This window comes from Falco rusticolus, chromosome 9 (genome assembly GCF_015220075.1).
Source record: "Falco rusticolus isolate bFalRus1 chromosome 9, bFalRus1.pri, whole genome shotgun sequence".
Taxonomy (NCBI): domain Eukaryota; kingdom Metazoa; phylum Chordata; class Aves; order Falconiformes; family Falconidae; genus Falco; species Falco rusticolus.
In genome coordinates this window covers 6140551-6165480 of record NC_051195.1, presented here as the reverse complement: position 1 = coordinate 6165480, position 24930 = coordinate 6140551, and the positions used below count along the sequence as shown (strand labels likewise).

General features: G+C 41.1%; 2 long non-coding RNA genes across 3 annotated transcripts in view; one reads left to right on the top strand and one right to left on the bottom strand.

Moving 5' to 3' along the window:
• The window catches only part of LOC119153805, a 49380-nt gene extending 42720 nt beyond the window's left edge, over positions 1 to 6660 (top strand). The window contains exons 11-13 of one of the 2 annotated variants that reach the window (XR_005106224.1): positions 1132 to 1273; positions 2270 to 2315; positions 3266 to 3290. This is a non-coding gene — a long non-coding RNA (uncharacterized LOC119153805). Of the gene's footprint in view, positions 1 to 1131; positions 1274 to 2269; positions 2316 to 3265; positions 3291 to 5730 lie in introns of those variants that run through there. The other variant, XR_005106225.1, reaches the window with a different exon arrangement.
• An 82-nt stretch (positions 6661 to 6742) lies between these two features.
• On the bottom strand, positions 6743 to 24296 carry LOC119153806. The gene is made up of 7 exons (XR_005106226.1): positions 23122 to 24296; positions 22912 to 23004; positions 22522 to 22612; positions 17479 to 17619; positions 16061 to 16151; positions 13049 to 13155; positions 6743 to 11172 (listed from the first exon to the last, which is right to left on the bottom strand). It is a non-coding gene; the product is annotated as an uncharacterized LOC119153806 (long non-coding RNA).
• Positions 24297 to 24930: the final 634 nt, after the last annotated feature.

The following is a 24930-nucleotide window of genomic DNA, read 5'->3' as shown; positions in this document are numbered from 1 at the left end:
CTCACTTTTTCTGTCAATAGTTTTCTTTCTGGTTGCACCATTAATTGAACTTATATGTTGCAGTGATAATTAATATGAGTTTCATACAGTTTGAAACATGAACATTTCTGACTACTTGGAAACATTTCCTATTTTCCTGATTTTAATTAAACTATTCCATTTCATACATTTCAGTAGTATATGTTGGAGATAATCTGGGTATTTCTTATCAGAAAAGGAGAATCTGAAGGTTTTTAGGTATCCATGTATAGAAGTAGTCTTTAAATTTTAAATATATCTAGATCATATCACCTTGGTCAGATCTACTCAAGGATGTAGACACCTAAATCGGATCTTGGCAGAATTTAGGTGCCTATTTCCAAAAATAGGACACTCCATCTTTTGCATAAACCTTCAGGTGTCCAAAATTATTGACACTTTGGCAACTGGCCCATTATTTTCGTCCTGTTGTCTTGTGAAAATGGAGAGTAGACCTCTGCACTGCTTGGGAGCAGAGATGCATGGTAAGCTCTGGTAGAGCTACAGGAACATTCCAAAAGATCTTGTTTCAGAGAACAGCAGTGTCAAATGCTGTCCTGGATAGGACTGGTGTATACTGTGGGCTTTTCCAGTTGAACTCCAGTTATGGCTCTGACCAAATTCTTTGGCCCAAAATGTTCTAGTGTTCACTAATTTTTGAGTATGTCAGATTTCTAACCAGCTGCCCTAAGGTTTTATCAGTTTGAGTTACAGAAGTAAAAAAATTATTCTACAGCTTCACCTGAAGACAGCAAGAACTGTAGCTCCCCACTTCATAGCCCCAGAGCTGTTGCCAGCTGTTGAAAGTACCCTAGATGCCTCCTGCCTCGGAGGCAATTTGTTGCAAGGCTTTGGCTGGATGATGTTCATGTTATTATTTGTAAGAGCAAAACATTGATTATATCATGTATTAGAAAAAAATCATAATAAGGCTACAAATCCCTTCTAGCTAAGCACAAGTGTGTAGAGACAGTGAGGTATTTCTCCAATAAACTTCTTTTTCTTTGAGCGACACTGCTCTCTTTAAATATGACTTCTACATATGTTTGTTCCATGGCATTTTTTTTTACTCCACAACTTCTCACTGAGTGTTGTGCTCATTTTTTTGTTCAGACTTCCCTGCGCATGGAGTGCCAGCCAAAAGCAGGAGCAGCACCACCAGCAGCCGCATTTGAAGCAGCCGCGTGGTGTTGAGCACGTGAGGAGTGAGAGGCGCTGGGCAAAGGCTGCACCCTCGGATGTGTCCTCCATCCTGGTGAGCTTTGTTGACTCAGAAGCATGTGCATGGTAGTTCTGTGGCAGGTCCACAAGCTGATGCAGAGACAAATTGCCTTACCCAGTCAGCTCCCCAAATTAAAACCCGAGGCTGGCAGAACATCAAGTACCAGGATGCATGATGGCAGGTGTACAATGGAATTTAGGTCAGGCAGGGAGGAGAGATCAACAGCACAGAGCCACAGGCTCTAATTCTAACTAATCAAGAGACCAGCCAGGGGTTTAGTCCTGACAATTGAAGTGGTAAACTGAGAATAATTACATGTTTGGAAAAACATCCCCTTGGGCATTCAGAGTCTGCCCAGATCACTAGAAATGATTGTGATAAAAAGCATAATGAAATAACCAGGTCAGCTGGTGGCAGCCAGGACATCTATTGCAATAATCATAATCCAGGCTCTGCAGAGAGATTTTGGGGGAAGACTAGAGGATTAGTCAAGAGCTGGTGTGTGGGGAAGGGCAGCCATTTAGCTGTTTGGGAAACTAGACATTTTGAAAGAATCCTATATAAGGAAAAAGAACAATTTGACACATTAGATTTAGCAGAGCACTCAGAGATAAATTTCTGAATTGCTGTGAGCGATGTCAGATATTTAAAAATACCTGTTTGGAAAATTGCTGTGTATTTCAGGTAGGTGTTCAGTGAAGCCTTTGCAGGAGCATGAAGATGTCTGCAGAAATTTAAAGCACATAAGTTCAAGGAAATACCCTTGGGGTTATGAAGCAGGATGTAATGTAAATTATTCATAGCTGGAAATTAGTAATTAGTCACTCAGTGACAGAGGAGACAGGAAGCCTAGACAAAGTGTTCATTAAGAGGTTCTAGGCCCTTTTTCATGCAGGCTGCAAAGTGATAACTAGAGTCATCAGCCAAAGCAAAGCCCACAACACACCCAATTAAGAAGAGGTTATCTTGCAGGAGCAGATTGTAAGTCAGAGAGTCTTACAGCTGTGTGAATAAAGCTGTGTTCTCCAGGGACCCAGATGGAATTTCAATGAAAGGATGAAGACATTGCCCACAGGTAGGCTGCCAAACAACTGTTCAATGAACAGGGAGTCATCTGCTCCATGAAAGATGTCCCTCAGCTCATGGAAGTCATCTGTGTCCATGGGGTCACTTGTTCAAGATCGTTTGAAGCACACAAATATATAGCACTGGGGTGCCACTGTTTAATTTTGTACTAGTACTGACTTTGGGGCAGGGGCCATAGTGACCTAAGGACTTGCACAGTGAGCACCCACGTGGTCTCTAGGGACTGTAGACTTCTGTCCGGGGAAGGAAAGAGAATGAAAGTATTCAACTAGATATGGGAACTGGGAATGTACGAAAAGAAAATAAATATAATTTATGGTAATAATTGTACTAAGCAGAGCTGCAGGAAAACAGCCAATTATTTTAAAGCCTGTTATTTTAACAATCTTAGAGGAGTTTTGTTATTTAACTAACTCGCTATTATTTTTCAGGAACTCTTTTGGTAAATATTTTGTGTTTTAAAATATAGAACCTAGAAAAATGCAATGAAACTAAAATTCTTTATTAAAATTAATAAATACATTTACAGAAAGAAATATATCACCCAATAATTTGTGACTTTGGGGGCTAAACTTTGGGAAAAAAGTAACCTTGAAAAAAAGGGTTTAAAAAATCTGCAAATTTTTCATTTGAACCTGAAAATGCACTTTTATTTAAAAAGATTATTATTAACATGTATATTGTATGTAAGTTCACTAAAGCTGTTTAAGTATTGCAGCAACTTAGTTTCATAAGTTCAGTCTATGCAATAGATTTAAGGAAATATGATAGGCAGCTGTTTCCTAGGGGATGGAGACGTCCATTCGAATTTCCCCACAAAAGATCCTAAAGGATCAGAGAACTGTATTTTAGAGTTGGTTTGGTTTTGTTTTGTTTTTTTCAGTAGAAAAGAAGCTGTACTCAGCCTAACTTTACTCTGTGTGCATAACATTATCACAGGTTTGACCCACGGCTGCTATTGCTCATGCTGGGAGCAGCAGGAAAACGGAACGAGGGCTGGCAGCGTGGTTCTTAGCACTGAAGTAAATTTAACAGCTCTGTGTATTTGTTACCTGCAAATTTTCTGAGGGCTTACTCCACTTCTGTTTTTTTGGTTTACTTTTTTTAGGGGAATATACATGTTGGGAGAGTACTCAAAGCCCAAAAGCATTTGAGAGACAGTTGGTCGGCATTTAGGTGTCTGAGAGATGGGGTTAACCATTGATGGGTTCTGCCTCCTGAGGCTTTAGTCTTTACCCACCCCCAGAAAAGCACAAGGCAAAGCAACTCCACATGAGGGCTGAGAGCGTTTTCATGCTGTGAGACTTCATTAGGGGCTTGTGTTGTAATTTGTGTTTAATTTGTAGAAAGGCAAGCTGTAAGGATCCTTCTTAGCATGCTAGGTATAGACTGTCTACATGTAATGCAAAAGAGAAGAAAATGTATACAAGATCAAGGGCAACTAGAGTATACAAGGAAACTGTGTTAAATTAGGAAACACATCTAGGTCAAGAAAGGGTTTCAATGGATTGGAAAAATGAGGGAAAGAAGATTTACAAGACACAAATAATTATCAAGTGAATTTTTTGGCATGTGGACACTCTCAGGAGAGAGTCGGTCCAATAGCTATTTGAACTAAAGTCAGCCAGTTTTTGCTATATGAGCAGTGTAGCAGTGAGGATCATTTTTACAGGCCAGAGGGAGGAAATGAGAAGATTATATATAAATCAACAGAATTGGAAAAATGTAATAATACAGAATTCTGACAAATACTGTTTTAAAATACATTCACTTATTTAAAAGCCCTTACCAAAGCTGCATATAAACTTATAAGCTACCAAGAGTATGAATAAAAGGCTCTGGGGTTTTACTCATAAAAATGTGCTGACATAGATGGGTCAAATTTTTTTCCATTAAGTTTAATGGTAGAATCAAAATGTACATCCATGCATGGCTTGAAAAGAAAAATGTCCAATTTGTGAAGTCTGGTACCAGCCAGTGAACGAGATTAAGCAAATGAGAACTTAACATAGGGGAAAGCTCCTGGTTTTCTGCCATAAAAAAGAGTGATAATACTGTCAGCAGCAAATGTGATGCTATTTTCCAGTGGATGCTAGAACTATTGCATCGCATTTACTATGGCAATGCAAAGTTGTTGACAAAGATATACACATTTCCTTCCTCCTGAATTTATTTTCTTTACTGTGTTTATTTTTTAAACAAAAATGTCACTTGCAGATAAGAAAAAGAAATGGAACGAGAGTAAAAGAGGCAGTCAGGCACCTCAACTTAGCCCTTCTCTAATTTTTTTTTTTTTTAGCATAAATGGACCTGATCACAAAATGCTAGTTTGATTTTAGTTACCCTAAAGGCTTGTGGCTATAAAGAGCTGGAGTGTTTGCTCTGACCCAGTCGTACCCTTTACTTTGTGATCTCTGGAAAACATACGGGCATGACTAAACAACAAGTGCAGACAATGATGCCTGCTCCACCCTGAGACCTACCTGACTAGACGTAAGCCCGCTTTAGACCAAAACCTGGGTAGCCACATTAAAGCCATCACATTTCCTTGGGTGTATATAAGTGCATCTACTTTGCTTTCAAAGAAGATGTAGTTTATGGCTGGCTAAGCCAGAAGATAAGTCAAACTATGACTGCATCAGTTCGTGTAGACTCACTTTTGGAAGAACATATCGATGGGAGCTATTATTCGTGGTGCCACCAGTTTTACAGCTTAAAATTGCTTTTAATTTTTTTAAGATGAAGGAACACAATAACAAGTTCTATAGCAAGTGTGTAAGACTATACACACTGCTTGAAGGACAAGCATTTATTTAGCTACTATAATGCTAGCAATTAAAATAGATGTTCAGCCCAGCTTTAAACCTGGGAGTATAATTATGATATTCAAAGTCCTCAGTAAGACAATCAAAATGGTCACGTGAAGTGTAAATGAGCACTTGGGCGGTTAGAATCCCCGTATCTCTGCAGAACGGCATGTGGTCAAGGAGACAGAACCATTATCTGCCCTGGCAACTCGTACTTTGGTTAATCTATGTGTTCCTGAATGCAGTTATACTGGTAGTACTCCTCACAACCTCTTATCGGAACTATAGTAAAAAGTAAATATTCTCTGAGAACGATCCCTCTATTCAGTCCAAGAGCCAGAAAGCCCTTAAAACACTTGCATCATGAAAAACAATTTTCTAGAACTTGTATTTTCTCAATCCTCTAAACACTGTATATAACAAAATGTACCATTCCTCTGATGGCTGAGTCATTCATGTAATGGCAATTTGAAGTCCAATACCCACAGTTAATCATTATATCATGAAGGAACTAGAAAACTTGACAAGAAGTTGCTTCAGGATTTTTATGAATTGATTATATCTGTGGGAGATAATCATATGTCTCCCATTTCCCAGCACAGAATAATTCACATGGGAAATTGCTAGATTACCTACTATTCTGGTTACCTGTGACACTTCTTTATGTAATTGGAAATGATCTGAAGAGCAACAAAGTGGCAATGATTCTCAGCTCCCACATGGGAAACCATCAAATCAACTAGGACTCTTCCAGAAGAGAGGCAGCTGACAAGGGTAATGACAGGGTCTATAAAATCATGAATGATGATATCGTAGATGCTAAAGGTTTAGTCTGGTTTAAGAGGAAATTGAACAAGTTCATGGAATAGGAATCCACTGAGGGTAATTAAATCATGGAAACGACATCTGAAGCTGAGAGCGGCCAGAAGCAGAGAGAGCCTGAGCTGGGAAATCCTCCGTGCTTGCTCTGTTCTTGCTCTTTGCCTGTGGATGCTGTCAGGGAGAGCGGACTGAGGTAGTCAGACCTTTGGTGTGATCGCTGCCCTTATATTTTTATGTAAGAAAACCTGTGGAAAGTGCCATCTGTTGAAGTCTACATGACTGGTATGACTTTTTGGGACAGAAAGTGTTATAAAGACCCCACTTGTGTATTTGATATATCATACCGGAACGGGTATTTGAACAAATAAATACATAGGCAAAGCTTTTATTTTTAATACCCAAAGCTGCATTATTGGAACTGTTTCTCAAAAGCCAGAAGAGATAGAAAATATTTCAGTGAGTTGGTCTGCTTAAATGAAAACAGGGCTGAACTTCGTGTATTTTGCTGTCTGAAGAGTTTTGTACCTCTCCTTCTTCAGTCCCTAAAGAGGTTCAACCATTTGCCTATTCCAAACTAAGACAAAGGAAAAAGCTTGTTTTGTGGTAATCCAGTTATGTCCTTACCATTTCTATCTATCTTCAGACAAGTCATTGGAGATGTTGATCGTTCAGACAATAAACCAGTAGAAGCCCTCGCTGCATAAACGCTGCGTAGTGATTTCAAAACCAAAGCATACACTGTTGAACGGTATGAAATGCGGGTTTGCTGCTGCTCTCACCATGATCATCGATATCACCATCTTCAGAGGTGCGCATCACTGTCTGTGCAAATGCCTTGAGAAGGGTGAGGTGACTGCATAGCCTTCAGGTACCACAGGCATGAGGAGGGGAGCTGATTTTAACCTCCAAGTCTACCACCTAGCCACAGAAACCCAGCTAATAAAGAATTACACTGAAGAAGTTACTTTGATTACAAACACAACAGCAGATAAGACAAGATGGAAGTTAATCCTTCACTAGGGAGGGAAGCTAATGAATTAAAATACCGGATAACACCAAGAAAATATTGGCTCCAGGAAAATCCAATGGGTGGGCCAACTGCTTACCAATGCCAAAATTAAGTACAAATATTTAAAAACAGTATCATCTGGAAAGTGCGGGGATAAAGATAAAACAGCAACTAAAAAAAGACCATTTGTACCAAGACAGTGGCAGAGGTGGAAAAGCCTTCATTTTATTGACTGTTCTCATCAAAGCTATAAAATGCAAATGTTGTGCACACATGTGTCTACCATCTGCAGGGCCTGGCAGCCCGCAGGCTGGCTGTATGGGCAATCAAATTTTCACATTATGAATGATAAGAAAGCAATACAGTGGCAGCGGTAGCTCATGATGTGCTCTACCATGCAGGTGGTGTTTACAGATAAGCGCCTTTTTGGAAGGAACACTTGAGGTCAAAATAATCCAGGGAGTTTTTTGAGCAGAGAAGCAAACAATATTAAAACAAATATGAGCTCATTGTAACCCTTACTGCTTAGGTCGTTGTGTTTATGGCAGGCTTCCCAAATGGAGCAGTTTCTCTTTGTAGTCATGCAATGCACCTGCCACTTTTACAGCACAAACTCACACCCCTGTGTTCACGTTGGTAATCTATCTGCATGCCCTCATTGTGGTTACAGGTTGTAACACCCAGATTTGCCCCTTAGTATTAATTTAATGGATTGCATCATGGAGAAGTAGGTTGAAAAAGGTAACTTGTACAAGAAAAAGGCATGTCTATTTAAAAGAAGTTTAAACTAAATAAAGCACTATGTCTTTGATGAAGACTAGCATACATATTGAACAGTTCACAGCTCTTAATACCAGGATAATAAAAAATAAGTTTCATATTTGACCTCGGCTTTCAGACACAGTTATGTTCCAAGATGTGCTGTTCAATATGATTTAAAGTAGGCAGTCATCACAAAGATGAATTAGGACACATCAAGTTTGGTGAGATCAACTCTGCAATGTTATAACTCAATTTAAATATGTGAACAATCTATAGACATGAAACAAATCATACCAGCTAAAGAGCTGCCTAAGTGAAAGGTCTTTGACTCTGAATGTGTGATTTAATGCTGATTTAGAAGAGTAATATGCAGTGGTACCAGAGGCTGGCCCCAGGTCCATTAATAACGAGCAGAATCTAGTCCTTCTAATACCAGATTCTTTTGTGAAAATATTTTCTTCTTTTTGGTTCTGTGCAGGGCTACAATAAGCAATAACTTGCTGTATTACCAGTTTCAGTGATGGCAGAAGGCATTCCTGACTCTTACATCTTCTGAAATTCATCCATCTTCCAGTTACTTAATTTTGTTGCGGGTTTTGATGTCTTAACCAACCTCAGCTGTATAGTGCTGCTTCTGTCTGCAATCAAAGAAGCCACGTAGAAAAGAGTTATTTGGGAAAACTACTACTTGTTTTCTGAATCTGACATAAAAGTGAAAAAAAAAAGTCTAAAAATTTTGAGCTTTCAACTTATCTTTGAAAGAGCCAAATGCTTAGTACTAGGAGGGATTGTTACTCTGTTCACTGTAATTGAGTGCAAAGACCTGACTCAACAAAATACAGAAGTCAGTAAGGAAATGGCTTATCTGCTCAAAATACTGTGAAAAATTCAATGGGAAGACAATGCTGGGTATTTTAAAATACTTACTATGAAAAATAAGCGTATGAGAAAGATGCACAGTAAATGATAAGGAAGACATTTAGGTCATCTTTTTACAGAATCAAAAGCAGAATTGTGTGTAGCTGGCGGTCACTTTTGGTAAACATGTTCGATTGCTCAATATTGGGGAATCTTCGCTAATTTTCTGTTTGGAGACAGTAGAAATAAAAAAAATGCACTGCCGGCTTTTTTAGCGAGGCTAGAGCCTTAAAGCTGCTTTTTAACACAGATGGTACAGAGGTGGAATACAGTCTCATATTTCTTTCTAATAATAACTATCATTCGTAGGGAATTATATTTCCCAGGGTACTTATCTGTTTGTCATATACACACATTTACATATATATACATTTATATTTTTTAAAACCCCAAATATTTATGTATCTAAAAAAGACCATTTATGACAGAGTGTCAACTATCTCCTTTAGCAGGCTTCTTGGGGGTTGCATGCCTCGCTTCAGGACAGAGTGTGTGGTGCACTGCCTCAGGGATTTATTTCAACTTGCATGGCAATCTACTGTGAAATTATGATTTTTCAGTGCTAAGTGGCTGTTCCTGGCAGGAAATGTGGTTTATGAATGCTAATGATATATGATTGGAGCCCGTCTCACAGCTCTGTTCCCTCCACTGCAGAAAAAGGTTCGTCAGCTCTGTGCCAGCACCGCACACCTTCCCTGCTCTGCACCACAGGTTTTGGAGAAAGTCCCAGTGCCTGTGTAGGATTAGCCTTGGGAGCAGCCATCTACCGAGCCTTCTGAGACAGAAATTGCCCCCCCCACACACCCCAAATGCATCAGTGCAGCAGGGTCTCTGCCACTCCCGATGGGTTTCTTTTTGCAACAGCAAGGTGAGTGGAGGCAGCAGGAAGGGAAGGGGGGAGCAGCCAAGCTGGGTTTGTGGCTCTCCTTTGCCGGAAAGCAGCATGGCAGCGGGTGATATTGCTGGAGTCTCCTCACCTCTCCCAGGACAGCCATCGCAGGCAGACAGACATGCATGCAGGAGGGATCCTGTATTAGCACTGCATGTATGCAAGCTGTTGTGTGGCTCACCTGCGGCCAGGAGAAGCCTGGGATGCCAAGTCAAACCTAGGAGAGGGGATCAGCACCAAAAAAAGTTGAGTAAAGGGAATCTAATCATCTCTGCTTCCACCCCGGGCAGAAAACCTGCCATGATATACAGAGATCTAGGACCGTTAAGATCCTACCTGAAAAGGGATGTGCACCTGAAAAGTGAAAGCACCAAAGGCACCAAATTTGTCTAGTTCTCTACCTCCAGAGTCTCTTATCTGCAGCCAAAGTGATGCCAGCAGACTACAACTATATACCAGGTGAACAGGTAAAAACTTGGGAGCATGATAGGAAGACCTTGTCCTTAGATGCCAGTGATGTTACATTTGGCTGGGATCAGCTATCATCTGCCATGCCCAGGCACTTATGAGTGCACCCTCAGGGGAAAAAGAAAAAAACAGCCAGCACTTGTGAATTAAGCCAAGAAGAAGGGAAATGTAAGAAAATAATCAAACCCTGGCAGCATCCTTTGGCTAAAGCTGTGTTCAGTCTAATACTACTGATTTTTCATAAATATGTCATATACTTCTTAACCTTATCTTACAAAGTTTACCTGGGCTTTGACTGTGTATTTAGTAACTCTTGGATATAAAGAGAAAAGAGATATCTGTTTTTCTTTCCCTTTCTTTGATTTTTTGGGGGTTTTTTTTACTGAATTATTAAAATAGAGTTAACCCTTAGGAAGTACTTGTGGAAAATGGGATTCATGCTGAACCGTATCACATCTACAGATCTTCCCAGGGGACATTAACATTCAGTGTGGTAATCCTTTATTTTCTAGCGAGTGCAAGGAAATTTTCTTGTAAACTAGTGGGCCAGACTAATCAGTGGGGCCATGTCAGAAGCCCTGGTGTGGGAGGATCAGAAATCAGGGTGCCATGGTATTGCAAGTGTGTCACGTAACCTCCAGCACAGAGAGGTGAAGGTGGGTCTGTGCTACATCCTGCACTCCCTGATCCTCAGGGCTGACGCCCAGTCCCAAAGGCAGTGTATAGCAATCTTTCAACTTCACTTTGACTTGTAACAATACCTGAAAGCATTAAGTGGATCACTGATGCGTGGCACATCCCAGGTACCTCTCTCCACCCAGAACATCCCTCCTCCTCGTCCTGAAATGTGAGTTATCACAGTGGTGGCTTTCACACATGCCCAGCTGAGCGACGGATCTCCCCTAGTACTGTAAGGTACCTGGTACACTTTCTGGCACATCACAATTAATAATAAATTTTTATGTAGATAAATATTATACCACACCTGTCATCACGCAGAATAAAGGATGCACAGAAAGCCTAAATAACTTGCCCAAGCCTGTGACAAAACAGATGACAGCACCCTACATGCCGTGACTCCCAGGTCAGTGCATGGAGTGAGGGGACTTCTTCCCTCCCTGGTGTTAGAGTACAAGCAGCCAGCAAAGAGTATCAACCTTTCTAAAACGTCCTGATGGAAACAATGAGAAAGAATTCCTTAGCAGTGAAATAAGACAGAGAACAATGGACCGCTGCTGCAACAAGCCCCTTAACAGTTTATGTGATGATGAACAGTGGTGTCTCCTTCAGCGGGGAGCAGACATACCCCTTAAAGATTCATGGTCTTTTCCACGGTTGTTACAAGAAACACTGAATTGGATGATTGTATTTTAGGCGCATCTGTATCTCTTTTGTGGGTAACTTTTCCTGCAACGTGTCTCACACAGTTGCAAATACCCATACATAGGTAGTGACATCAAGGGTCCCATCAGATCATGGGAGACTGATTCTCTTCTCATTTAAGCCAGCAGAGCCATAAGGCACCTTTACAAAGCCAATCCTTACCCTGGCCTGTGTGAGACTGGCTCTGTTGCATGCAGCAATAACCAGTAACAGACCCACCACTGAGACATGCAGAAGAGGAAAGTGTCATTCCTGCTGAACAACATAAAGAGAAGAGGTTTTGTGTTTTGGAGAGAAAGTTTGAGGAACAAGGCTAGCATCAGCTTAGAGATGGTACATTTCACTCCAGTAAGTCCCCCTTCATTCTTAGCTAGTTTGTCTTTTTGTTACTTTTTTATATCATCTTTTGATTTATGACTTTACGCTCGCTCCTCAGCTTTCAGACCAGTGATGGTGTGGTTCTCCAGCCCACTGACCTAGTTGTGACAAATACACATCCCTTTCATCACTAAAACAGGATCGGTTCTGCAGTCCATCTTTGCCTTCCTACCACCACTACACATGTAAAGTGAGAGGATAAATATTGCTTCATATTATACATATGTGCTTGTGTACAGGAGACATTTCTGAGCTCTCCCACTGATGGCCCAGGGCTCCTGCATTATGAATCCTGTCCCAAAGGCTGCACATGCTGCTGTGACAGCAGGCAGCAGGACTGATAGGTGGTGTGACATTCCCTGTTAGCATATGTGGCAAAAATAAGAGCTTCTACTTTTAGATGGTCTGATAACCATCTCATCAGCTTTGGTACGCAGCACCCTCACAGGTCTGTCAGCTTGAATTCTGACTTGTGCTTCTCAGAGCAACAGTGACACATAGATAAAATTCTCATATAGCAACTAACTTTTCCCTTATTACACACAATTCCTCTTAGACCAATAGACTTTAATAGCTGAAATTTATCCTCTGGAAAACAACAGGGTTTAATGAATTTCTTTCTAGGCTTTTGTATGTCACTGGAGTTTTGACAAATCTAATCTCTACACGACAGCAGAGTATGAAGGGTCCCTTTCTCTGTCAAAGTCAGAGTTAGAAGACAGCTATCACTGAGTTAAATGTGACAGAATTTGGGACTACATCGTTCACATTTCTTAAAAATATCTCAGGTCCCGACTCAAAAGATTCTGGACCGCTGCGTAAAAACTCTATGTTTTCTTTGTCTGATACTGATTTTAATTGCAGCTAATTAATATTAGACTGTTTACATACCCTGTCTGTCTAAGGATGAGGGATCGACGATACGTAGTAGATGATACATATTCCAGCTGTTGGAATAGTGTAGTGTTTGAAAGTTAATGAAAAAAGAAATGGAATGGAAGTAACAAAAGAGTTAGTTTAAAATGCTGTTAAAATGTCACAGTCATTAAATTCAAACTGAACTGATCTTAAACATAATTTTATCGTGGTTATTTTCGCCATCTGTACAAAACTGTTGCAACACAAATCTTATTCTTTTATTGTTAAATGACACTTTTTGAACCAGCTCTGACTACACAGTGGTTTAACTTTGAATTGCCATGCTTATTTGTTAAGAGTACTAAGCAAAGTTCAAGCCCCATAAAATGGAAAACATCAAATTTTATAGCCATGAAAATGGGACTTACGATGGAAATGGCAGCTGACGCTCAAGCAAAATAGATATGTTGGAGTAACAATTATATATCTGATCTTTAATTCTTCAGATGATTCATTTAAGCATCAGTTGCCAACACTGTAATTTTGAAAAAGGTAAAGGTCAAATACCTTGTTTACAAAACCACATTTCTTGGTTATTGCGTATATATCTCAATTCAGCTTTAAGTCTAAGTAATAAACCTGAAAATATTTTATGGCTGATTAAATTAAAGTGAATTTCATATTAAAACATGCTAAAACACACCTACAGAATAAATAACAAGCCCCTGAAGGAAATTTAAATATAAAGTGATTAATACCCTAAGCTGATGAATAATATGGTTTTATAAACAGCTTGTTCATGAATCAGGCACCTACGCTTGCAATCAATCCATGTGGGTGGGCCTTGCAGCTGGAAAACACTTAGCTGACATATCTAGGTCTCTGTGTGGGTGTAAAGGTCCATACACACCCCCACATGGATGCCACTGCGGAACAAGGGCTAACCTTTCAGCCCTCTTTAGCCATTCACTAAAGTCTTTTCCTAGGCGGAAAATGCCAAAGAAGGTCAAATATCATTGACCTCAGTGTTTGTGAAGACTTTCTGCCAAGTACGAGGCAAATCTATAAACAATAAACATGACTTTACTCACATTCTTAGTCACTTCATTAGCAGAACTAAGTGGTAACTATGACTTGCAATTCTTTTCTATTTTGAACACATTTTATTTACCAAGTATTTGGTTTGCTGCTTGTCTTAATTGCACGTTTTAGTAAGGAAAAGCTGGAAAGGTCAAAACAAGGCTCTTGGAGGATAGACTGTTGTCCTTAAAAGCAATTCCTACTGGAAGAAAATATGATGATTGAGAGGTCAGTGGTGCTAGGGTAAGCACAAGATAAGTCACCAGCTATTTGAAGTAATGTTTCCTTTGATCTGCCAGGCCTTTCCATACATAAGGAAATCCAGTGGGGTGCTAAAGGCTTTGCTAATCTTCCTAACGATATGCTAAGGATGCTTAAGGTTGAAGTTAAAGAGGCCTTTCAGTGCAGCTTGACTTGTGAACTTTTGAAATACAGAACTGACCTTCCTCTCAAAGATATTTGCAAAGCATCTGTTCACATTAGCAAATGCGTGGGCAACTGTATGCATGAGCTGGGGCCAGAAAAGTCACATTAAAAAGAAAACTTTTAGATTAACCCTGCTGTTAGCAGTCCTGCCCAGGGCAGGGGTATTGTAGGGTTCCCACAGGGCTTTATGAACAAAAAGTATTAAGAACAAGGATGGTTTAAAAGCTTTGAAGAAAATAGGAAATCAAAGAGCTGAGCTGGTTAAAATCTTTGGCAAGTATTATCACAACGGTTGGTTGGCATAGCACAAACGTTCTTGGGAAGACTCAGCCTCCTCATTCTAACATCTGATTTTCAGGACAACCTTAACGTTACCATGGCATTCACTCAAAATCACAGCCAAAGTCAGCCATGAGAGCAGATTCAACATTTGAATAAAGAGTCTGAAAGTAAACTTGGGAGGCATCAGCCATGACAGTTCAAGAGCCATCCAGAAAAAAAAAAAAAAAAAAAGAGAGAGAGAGAGTGACATGTAATCCATATTGGCACCACTGAGGTCTGAGGTGACTGATTTTGCCTGGTGTTCAGTGCTCTGCTCCTGAACATGCCCTAAGGCCTGAACAGAGAAAACAGAGCATATCTTTATCCTTCAATCCATTTGAGGTTCAGAAACTAAGGCATCTACCAGTCCGGTACTGTAAGATGACTAGTTAGTTACATGTGCTCATACTGTGCCCAATACCTACAAACACCACACTTAGTTTGGCAGTCATGGTAACGTTCTTTCCAAAAAGAAGAGGTCATCATTTGCGTTGCAGCACAGGCAGGGCTCTTCAGCTAGCAGCCCACGGAGAATATGCAGCTCCCAAAGGATAACTAAGAGGCCTAGAAAGTGTCATAGACTCTCCCAGGTACAAGGTGATGCTGTTATCAAACGAGAACAGATGAGATCTGGGTCAACAGTGGCCTGGGGTGTGCAATTGTGGGATGCTCTTGTACCAGGATGGTATCAGAGATGGCCAGGGTACCCATAGAGGGAGTACACAACAGGGTAGGACCATAGCATTGGGTTGCAATGGACATGAGACACTGCTGGTGGCCACTGAATCCAAAAAGGCAAAATGGTCCAGGCAGTTGGTAGAAACAATTCAGACATCGGGACTGGGAGCTGGAGAGCAGCATCATACCGCAAGAGGGCTGGGGTCGGCTCCCTCGCAGCTGGTTGAAGCCAGAGCAAACTCTCTTCTTCACACAAGCTGCCTGGGGCAGCTCACTTACTCCCAGCAGGCTTTCTTAATCAACCAATTAAAAAGCCCAGTATGGGGCTTGTGGCTGAAATACCTGGTCAAGAAATAGAAAAGCACCTTCTTCTGTTGGCAACACCTACAACCCACTTGCTAGTCTATGCTGTATGGGACAGCCAACCTGCCAAGGAAGATTAATATCCTTAAACACAGGCTAAAGCACAGTTCCCAAATACTCTCAGTTGCCCAAGGACTATTTAGTTACTCCATGCAAAGTGAAATACCTTTAACATGAGAAATTCCCCACTTCAGAAACCCATATATTTTAGCGGTTGGGGTTAGAGCACAGTTGTGGGAGGTAAGAGTTGAGTCACCCCAACCAAAGGAAAATATATCCTTGGAGTTTTACATTATAGGTGAGTACTTTAATCAGTGGTCTATAGGCAATGACTTAAATACCAGTTTGGAAGCACTGCTTTAGAATTTAGGTGTCCCAGGTTTGTTATTATTTATTTGGTTTTGTCTTATTTAGGGACTTGAGTCATTACATTCCTGAGGAAAGTGCCAGCATTTTCACTTGCAGTGACAGTATGACTTTCAGCTGCTTTCAGATGGCCTATTTTTGTATCTGATTGCACATGAAAGAAGGATTTTTTCATTTGTAAAAATGGATGTTTTAAGCAAACCTACCTGGGATCAACAGGCAGGGAATTCCATGAAGCCCAGCGTGGCTTAAGGCTGAGTAGGTACCAGTCTTCTCAGTGACGTTAAGGCTCAGTTTCTGTGCAGAAACAAGGACATAGTTGCTTTGAAAACTTCACTGGCAGAAACCAAATACCTAGAAAAATTAGACAACTGGAAACCTAACTTGGCTTTGGAGGCTCCAGACTTTGGACATGTAATTTTCTGCTGTGAAATTTGGTAAATACATCTATGTGAAATTTGACAAATCCTGATTCCGAGTTTATTCCACCAACATTTTTAGTATGTGCTATTAAAAAACATACTTGGGAGTTTTAGTGAAAATAGAAAAAAATATTCATCCTTCATGTTCACTGCTTAGGGAAGCTCTCCCGCATGAGCAGGGCCTTGCCTATAGTCAGGAAAGTGAGTTTCCTTAAAACTATGGTGTGAGTTGGTGAAGGGTAAATTTCCTTCCCCTTTTTGGTATCAGGGCTGGTGGCTTTACCTCTTGCAGGTATAGCCTTCTGGATAAAACAGAGGAGAGGAAATTCAGTGAGAGCCCCAAAAGCATTAAAAAAAGATGTGAAAGACTGGTTCTTAATCAGGGCACACGCTTCTTGTCTCACTTTGAGTAGGTTTCTAAGGGCTAGCTCCATGTAAACAGTCACAGAGGCTAAATAGGGCAGCGAAGTCAAAAGGTGAGATCATGGAAACCACTAATCATTTATTGCCTCACCTCAGAGGCCTGCCTCTCAGCTACACGCGGCTGTCACTTTCTGGCTTTAAAGTTTCCCCTGGTTTTGAGCCTTCCTGCAAACCCAGAATTGCCTCAGCCCTGACCCTGCCAAGCAGCCTGGCACGCCATCCGCTCCAGTGGGTCCCCAAAGGCACACGGTCCCCACCCCATCCCATGAGGCCTCCAGGAGGGAAACATTCCCAGATTATGTCCAGCACATGCTGATACATTATCCTGCTTATTAAAAAAGCACCGTGGCTGTCACTGTCTTTCAAAAATTAATCAGGAAAAAAAATATCAAATTGTTATTTTAAAAAATAGAGCATTAGCGTTCTTCTGTTCATGGTAGATGAGACTTAGACCATATCTCCTAGTTGTAAGTCATGACCAACAGCCATGCTGGAGATCAGTCTGGGTTGCAGTTCCTCCCCAGCCCCCCTGCTGCAGCTGTATGAGTGTCAGACAGTGCTTGTCTTTCTGTGGGTTTGAAGGGACAGGCAGGCAGAGACCTGGGTACACAGAATCATGGCGTTAAGAAGTAGTGATCAGAGTTCTTTAATGCCTAACATTAGAGGTCTAACACCAAGGAGGCTTAGGGGCATGAATACCTTGGAGGGTCACAATCTGTCAGAGTGAACCCATAACCCACAAACACAAGCTGGTTGGAAAGTCAGAAAATCCCTTTTACCTTCCCAGTTGCAGCCAGCAGCGTTGCCCTTTGTTACATGGGAAGGTCCCAAGAAGCTCTTTTCCAAGCTCCAGCACTTCACGACACTGCTAAACGTTACTGCAAGATCTTTAATGGTGCTTTGTATTGGGAGCAAAGTGTCTATAAAAAAATAGATCCCGAGCATTTCAGTTAATCTATTTTTGTGCACAGAATTGACAACTTTGAAAAATGAAAGACGACCTGCACAGGCAAGTTTTACACTTGTAAACGGTTAACGTGAAAGCTTATTAACACTTGAACTTCCTGGTCATTATTCTCTGAGGCACCTTTTGTGGGCCACATCGTTTCAAAATAAGAAATAAGATTTCTTATTTACTTAAACCAGAAGCAGTCCTCAGAAGTACATCTTTCTGCTGCGTACGTGAAAAACTAATCCAGGAATATGGTCATAATTGAAGGTCCACAGGCACACCTATAACATTACCCTGCAGATCCTCTCAACTCTAGACTACGGTTTTCCTCACGATAGTTTCTGGTACCAAGTGTCCAACAGTCAGTGTCATCACTTCTGCTGGCCACCACTTCCTCAGGTGAGCCTGTGGAGGGCCATGTTGTTCACACACCTGTTTCATAGAGGCAGCAGTTCACCACCACCCAAAATGTTTGGAAATGTTTATTTGTGTGGATGTGTATGAACACAGAGATAAGTGTGTGGGTGCATGTTTATATCTTTAACTATGCGGGAGAAAACTTTCTGGATGGAAGCCGATAAGGGTCAAATGAAAGTAAGCACTAAAATGATGATTAAAATAATAAAAACTCATTTTTGTGTCCTCACAAAACAGTGTCTGACTGGGACTGTTAAACGTCAGTGTTAAAACGTGTAACTAGGGCATGGATATACAAAGAATTATACTAGATACCCTAACTACTGGATAAAACAAAAAACGTGAATTGGGCCAAATCTTGATGCTATTTGCATGAAGAAAAACATTTAGTTGAAATTAAAGTGTTGCTGGCTTCACCCAGATAGAAAACAACAAAGAAAGAAGCAGAGCTGGAACAACACTCAGGTTATGTGTATGATCATAACATAACCTGTAAGGTGTAACAACCATGGCCTATGCATGTAGAAAACTGAACAAAGCAGAAAAATTCAGAGTTTTATACTTAGGAGGACATGTGGTTATGTGGTCAGATGGGAGGATGGAGTGCCTGGAGGCTGCCGGCATCTCACACCAGATGAGGATCTGAATCACCGTGGGCCAGTCACGAGCTCTTTTTGTTTCATGGAAACCAAAACGAGCCAGGCAGAACCTCGCTGGAAACCAGCACTGCGTCTAAGAAATGTTTTCCAAGTTGGGTCATGAACGTAAATATTCCTCTGGAAAGTACCTAACAGTGCATGTACTATGAAGACACACTTTCAAAAACCTCCAAAGAAAGAGTTTTTGCAAAAGCAACACCATGATGGTGTGAGCCATCTGAGGGCAGCCCCCTGAAAACTCTCTATCCCCAGTAATCTTAGGCTTCCAAATTTCCACGAGACTGATCCCTTACTGGTGCTCAAAATAAAATGGTTATTTTCTGAGCTTCTCTGTATTTTGTTAAGCCCTGAACTGCAACGGAGGCCAGAAAAGGAAAGAAAATCCTGTGGGTGAACATTTAGTTCTATGGAAGTCAATGGCCAACCTTGGATCAAGTTCTGTGGGGCAAGATTTCTTCCTGTACTTTTAGATCTATAAAAATACATTGCATGGATAAAATTAGAAATTACTTCACCCAGTTCTGGTCGTAATAATAGCATTCTGATGTAAGTCTGAGAAGAATCAAACCTGAATGATTCATAGCTTCAAGCAATATCGATCTTCCACATTAACAGTTGGCCTCTGATCATGTGCTGTTGCTTAATTCTTTGTGTATTTATGGTAGACGCATCGGCTGTTTTTTAAGTGCTGTGTGTTTTTATGCATGTAAGTAGTATAGACTTACAGTTTATTTACACTGGGGACTTTTGGGAAGTATGTAAATCTAAGCTGTAATGCAGAACAACTGCTGCGCAACCGTTGTGTGGAGTACACAACTTGTGCTTAAGCTTCTTCCATCTGAAATCCTCTGCCTTGCATTTAGGGATTTTTCTTGCTATAGAGTATATACAGTATCTGCCAAATCTGCTTGAATTCTGGGTCTTCGGGGTCACATAAAAAAAGCTCCCATCTCTCTACTCCATCCATCTGGTTTTTTTGCAAGCCGGCGCTGTTCTGTAGCACTGGGTCAGTAGGGTGGGGAAAACGGTGGAGTGTTGTGAGCCAAACAGCTGTTGCACAAAAGACGGTTCTGCAGAGCTGGGCTGGTGAGCAGCAGTGGATGCCAGAGGTAACCCTTCTCGTAGGAAGGCCACCACTGGAACGCAGATGGGGAGACCTCTTCCCACAGCCAAAGGATGCACTTCCCAAGGACAAAGAGGAGCCGGCGTTATGTGTAGGGTTGATGCAGTAAACATGACAAGCAAAGGGGCTGTAGCTATAAAGGAAAACGGCACTTCCCAAAGGAACAGGTAGAAAAAGAAGTAAATGGGAAAAAGCCCTTGAAACGATGAAAGACACTAATGGAAAGTGATGGAAAAGGGAAGGTCATACGCACATGGCACCTGACAGGTGAAAGCTGATTTCCTTTCGGGTTTCTGTTCAGTAACAGATGTGGCAGGGAGTTCCAGCAGAATAAAAAAAAAATCTCAGAAACCACCCCAGGAGCGTTGAGAGGTGTGGGCAGGATGGTGTCTGTCACGGAAACAAAGGCAATATTTGTATGCTTTGAAAGGGCAGCAGTTGAGGTACATGACAGGAGATGTAAAACCATTCTTGGATTTGAGCCACAGGCAGCCGGGCAGGTTTCACAGCGTACGAGGGTGGATCGGACCCCTTCTGGTATAAGGGGTCTCTGAAGTGAAAACAAACCTAGTTTGTGGCGTCTTAGCCCAGGCTGCTCCAGGCGGAGGGGAGCCGAGGGGGTCCTTCCACCCCAGCCAGCAGCTGCAGAGGCAGGTCAGGACTTCTCCAGCCCCAGCTGAATCCAGTGGCTGCATGCTAGGTTTGCATGAGGGTGGCTTCAGCAGCAAGGGCAATACTGAATACCACCAGCCAAAACCAGCATAAACCAACGAAAACACAACCCATTTGGAGTTAGGGGGAGATGAAGAGGAGCATGGTCAGCCTCCGGGCCCCTTTCCTCACCCACAGCCCCTTCACTTGGCAGCAGGGTGGCCAGTACCACATCGAACTGGGAGTGCTGGTGGCCAAAAGGCAGCTGCATGGTCTCATCCTTGCCTCTACCATCATAAGCCTTTTACGCTGCCACGCTGTTTTAAAAATCGGTTGCAAAACCAGTAGAAGTGTTAGCAGTGTCTAGCACTGAGGGAAACAGCAAGCTGGTTTTAATCGCCTCGGGTGACATACGGTTATATTTAAACCTTGTAAGGGACTCTGGCTGGGTGTTTCTCACCACCGCTACATGTCTGCAGTCTCCAGCTTCAGGGCTACGATCATCTCGTTTATATTTCTACTTGTCAGACGTAAGCTTGAGTGTGTGCCCTAGCACCATGTGTCAGAGAGGGACAGGCATAACTACAGAGATGGAAACTTCCCAAACACATTTGACAGAAGGTCAGATAAGTGGAGAGAAGCTTGATCCAGTCAATAATTAACAGCAGATTTTTAAAGTGGGAAAACTCATCTTGTTTGTTATAATTCATTGTTACAAAACGTGATTATGTTCTGCTGAATTTATGAGGGAAATCCTCAAAGCTCTGCTTATTTTTTGGTGCCAGATGACTCAGTTTTGTTATCCTTAGCAATAATTTGTGAGAATTTGGTTTGATTTATACAAAAGAGTTTATGTCTTCATTGTAAATAAACACTGTTCATTTTGTGCCAGTAAAACTTGAAAGCTGAACCAAGAAATATGTTCTAAGATGCAGTTTAAAAGCTAGTGAAGATCAAAAATGATAAATAGCATGACAGTCTTTTTGGAAAGGATGTAAGTCTTCATGCTTCCAGGACATAAGATAACCTCTAATTAATGGGCGATAGTAAGAATTTATTCCTGTCAGCAAGTTATTTCATAATTGCCTTCTGTAAGGCTTCCTGTGCTTTCCTCTGCAGCAGCTGGTACGCTTCTGCAGGAACCGCGTGATCAAATCGATGAATGCCTGATCCAGTCCTATGTCTCTGTGAAGGTCCTCTTTACCAGAATTCTTCACCTGCCCAAGACTCAGGTTCAGCTTGCTTTGTTTGTAAAGTGAAAACCGCTAAATCCCAAGGCAGAAGAAATTATTTCCTTTCTTTAGTGATGTCTTCACTTGTTGACAGGAAAAACAAACCCCAAACCCTTCAACTTATGTGTCGGCACATAAGAAGGAATGTCAAATAACTTTTTTTCAATAAGTTTGCCTTGAAAAGCAGTTACTTGTTAATATGGACCCACAACACACATGCACAGTATCCTTATAACGGGTGGAATGAATAGCTTATCTCTTTTAAGGGTGCCTTGGTAAATGAAATGTAAACCCCAACCTTCATCTGAGCTTCGGAGCCGTGCCTAGTAAGCCTCCCCCTTTGCCCTGGGCCTCAGCTCTGTTGCTTATCATTTTCCCCTAATATTGCTACTTGTCTTCATCAAAACTACGTTTGGACTAAGATCTCATTTTTGCTATATCATAGGTAGGCCTCTCAAACAACCTAGTGATTGCAGTCAAAGATAAATCTTTTGGGGGAAAAAAAGGGAAAATTGCCCTCTGGAAGTGCCTTTGCCCTTTTGCCTTAGACAAAGAAGCTAAGGGATGGCCATAGGCTTACACTGGGTTAGCTTCACTTCAAGCTAATTGAAATTTGGTGTAATGACTCACATCTTACGTATCTCATGTGCCATTGGAAAGGAGATTTTCTGATCTCTAGCTGATAATGTAGTCTAAGATGATAACAGTTGTCCACTTTTTTTCAATATAGAAGGTAGCCCAGGAAAGGGAACATTTCTATTGAGCGACAAAACTGTGGATATACATACCTTGTTTTGGAAGGTGGTTCCTCATGGAGCTCAGGGTCTGGGCCAAATAAAGACAGACTTCACTGGACGTGAATGAGCTATTCTTGATCATCTGTGCAATCCAACAGTGGGACACTTTAGCAAGGTGTATTTGCAATTCCCTCCCTCCTCTCCTTCTTCCATGAGCGTAAAAGCATGAATTACATAGTCTTTTTTTTTTTTTTTTTTCTTTTCCCTTGTTTGGACATGCAACAGGAAAAATAAATCTATTCATGTCTCACATCCCTATGATTTCTAGACATTGCACTGATTATCAGCTACTGGCTGTGCATAAAGCCTTCAAACCTTATTCTAACCATTACAGCACTAATTATTGTTTCCTTAAGTAAAATGCTCCTAAACTATAATTACCTGTAAGATTATATGTTAGCAGTTACACAAGAAATTGTATTACAGGATTCTACCGGGGGGCTGAGCTCACCCCACTGGCCCAGTCAATCCAATCTGTTGAGAAAAAAAAAAATGTAGTAGTTAGTGTTAACATTGGAAAACCAGCTCGGTATTCTCCTCAGCCCCAGTATCTGCAGGAAGCTCATTTCATATTCAGCATACACTACTCACTTTACAGTGTTGCTCTCAATTCTCAGCTGATGTAAACAGATGTTGATCTGCTGAATATTGATTTCCATCAGTTCAGGTTTTGGCTGACAACACAGAGCTCTCGTCCCTTTGTGCTTAACGTGCGGTGCACTGTCAGCGACCATTGAAAAGGAAAACAACTCTAATGCATTTTTTTTTTTTTTTAAGAAGAAAACACAAGGAATTTCAGAGGATAGCTCTAGCAAAATAGACACTATTGCCTATGCCCTCATGAACGTTCACTCCATCCACCTGTATGCATGAAATACACATAGCTCAGGCTGTGTCACAGCTTGCCAGAAATAAACATGCGTTGCAGAGCAGATGATGTCTCAGGTCTGTAGCGTGCCCCCCTGTATTCATTCCTGTGTCTGGTAACCAACAACGCTGACACTTAATGGGAGAAAGTGATCCCTGGTGAAACTGCAGTGACTCCTGTGGACTTGCCGCATGACAACGCTCATCTACTGAGCAGCAAGAGATAAATTAGATAGGACTGGGAATTTGGAACAAATTCAGACTTTAGAATATGTGGAGGACTGGGGCTAGAGCAGACATTTTGTCATCATCCTCTGTAAATCCACACTCTCTTCCTCTGCACCATCAGGTAGTTTCTTACGATACAAAATATATGAGCAGCTTAAAACCTCTTATTCCTGCTTATGTGAATATGATTTGATGTGACACAAGCCATTGCTCTTTAAATTGGATTTTGATATTTGCCTCTAGAATCTGGTGGTTTGGCTGCATGACATTGACTTCCAGCTAAAACAATTTACTCCCCAATTACTTTAACAGACAACATTTCACGCAATTAACAGAATTAATAATGTATTTTCATACTTCAAAATTACATCTGTGAACAGCTTTAAAAAAATGCAGCATAAGATTCTAAAATTCACTTTGCTTCTCCTTAGATATTAGCTAGGAAAATCATCAGAAAGTTCCATTAAATGTTTTAAGCTCCCCCACCTACATCTATAAGCCGGCTACAAGAATTGGAAATGCATTTAAATTGAAGACTACCTGTTTTCCTCCACAAAACAGTATTATGGGATTTTTTTCTGTTAAATAATCCGCTTTTATTGCACTGCTTGGAAGAAAAAAATACATATATCTATTCTGTGCATATTCCTGTTGAATTCTGTGTGCCTGATAATGCTTTGGTAGCAGCGGAGGGTTTGTGTTTCACGCCTTCACTAGCTCTGCAGAGCACAGCCCCTTGTTCCTTGGGGTAGAATTCAGAACTGAAACTGCACGTGCTGAGGGGTTGCTGGGAATTAAAACACACTTTGCATATGCATAGCACAGGGGTGGAAAAGGGCATGGTTATGTGGAAGTAGACACAGCTACAGGGGAATGAGGCGCACTAAAGCAGTAAGTCAGGATCAGTAATTAGTGTACACTATACAATTCTGGTGCAAAAGGTGCTGTAATTTAAGAACAAATTTAAAAGTTTGAGGAGAGTGCCTTAAAATTACTAAAAGCATTTCATGATTATGAGGAGGACTTTAATTTAAGAGACAATTACCTGTATACTCACATTCTTGCATATAGAGAACCTGAAGGCATTAAAATTTTATGTCTATGTGAGCCCCTATTATGCTTTTTAATAAGACCAAGTTCTGGATTCCAAACGTCAACGTTTGTTCTTGTTTTACAAATCTTTTTCACTGCTTGCATCTTCAAGAGTTTTTGTTACTTCCTAACTTTCATGGATCATACAAGAAGAATTTAAAAAAGCAGTGATGAACTCAGGCCGAGGATCCCACAGGTGTTGCCGTGACCTCG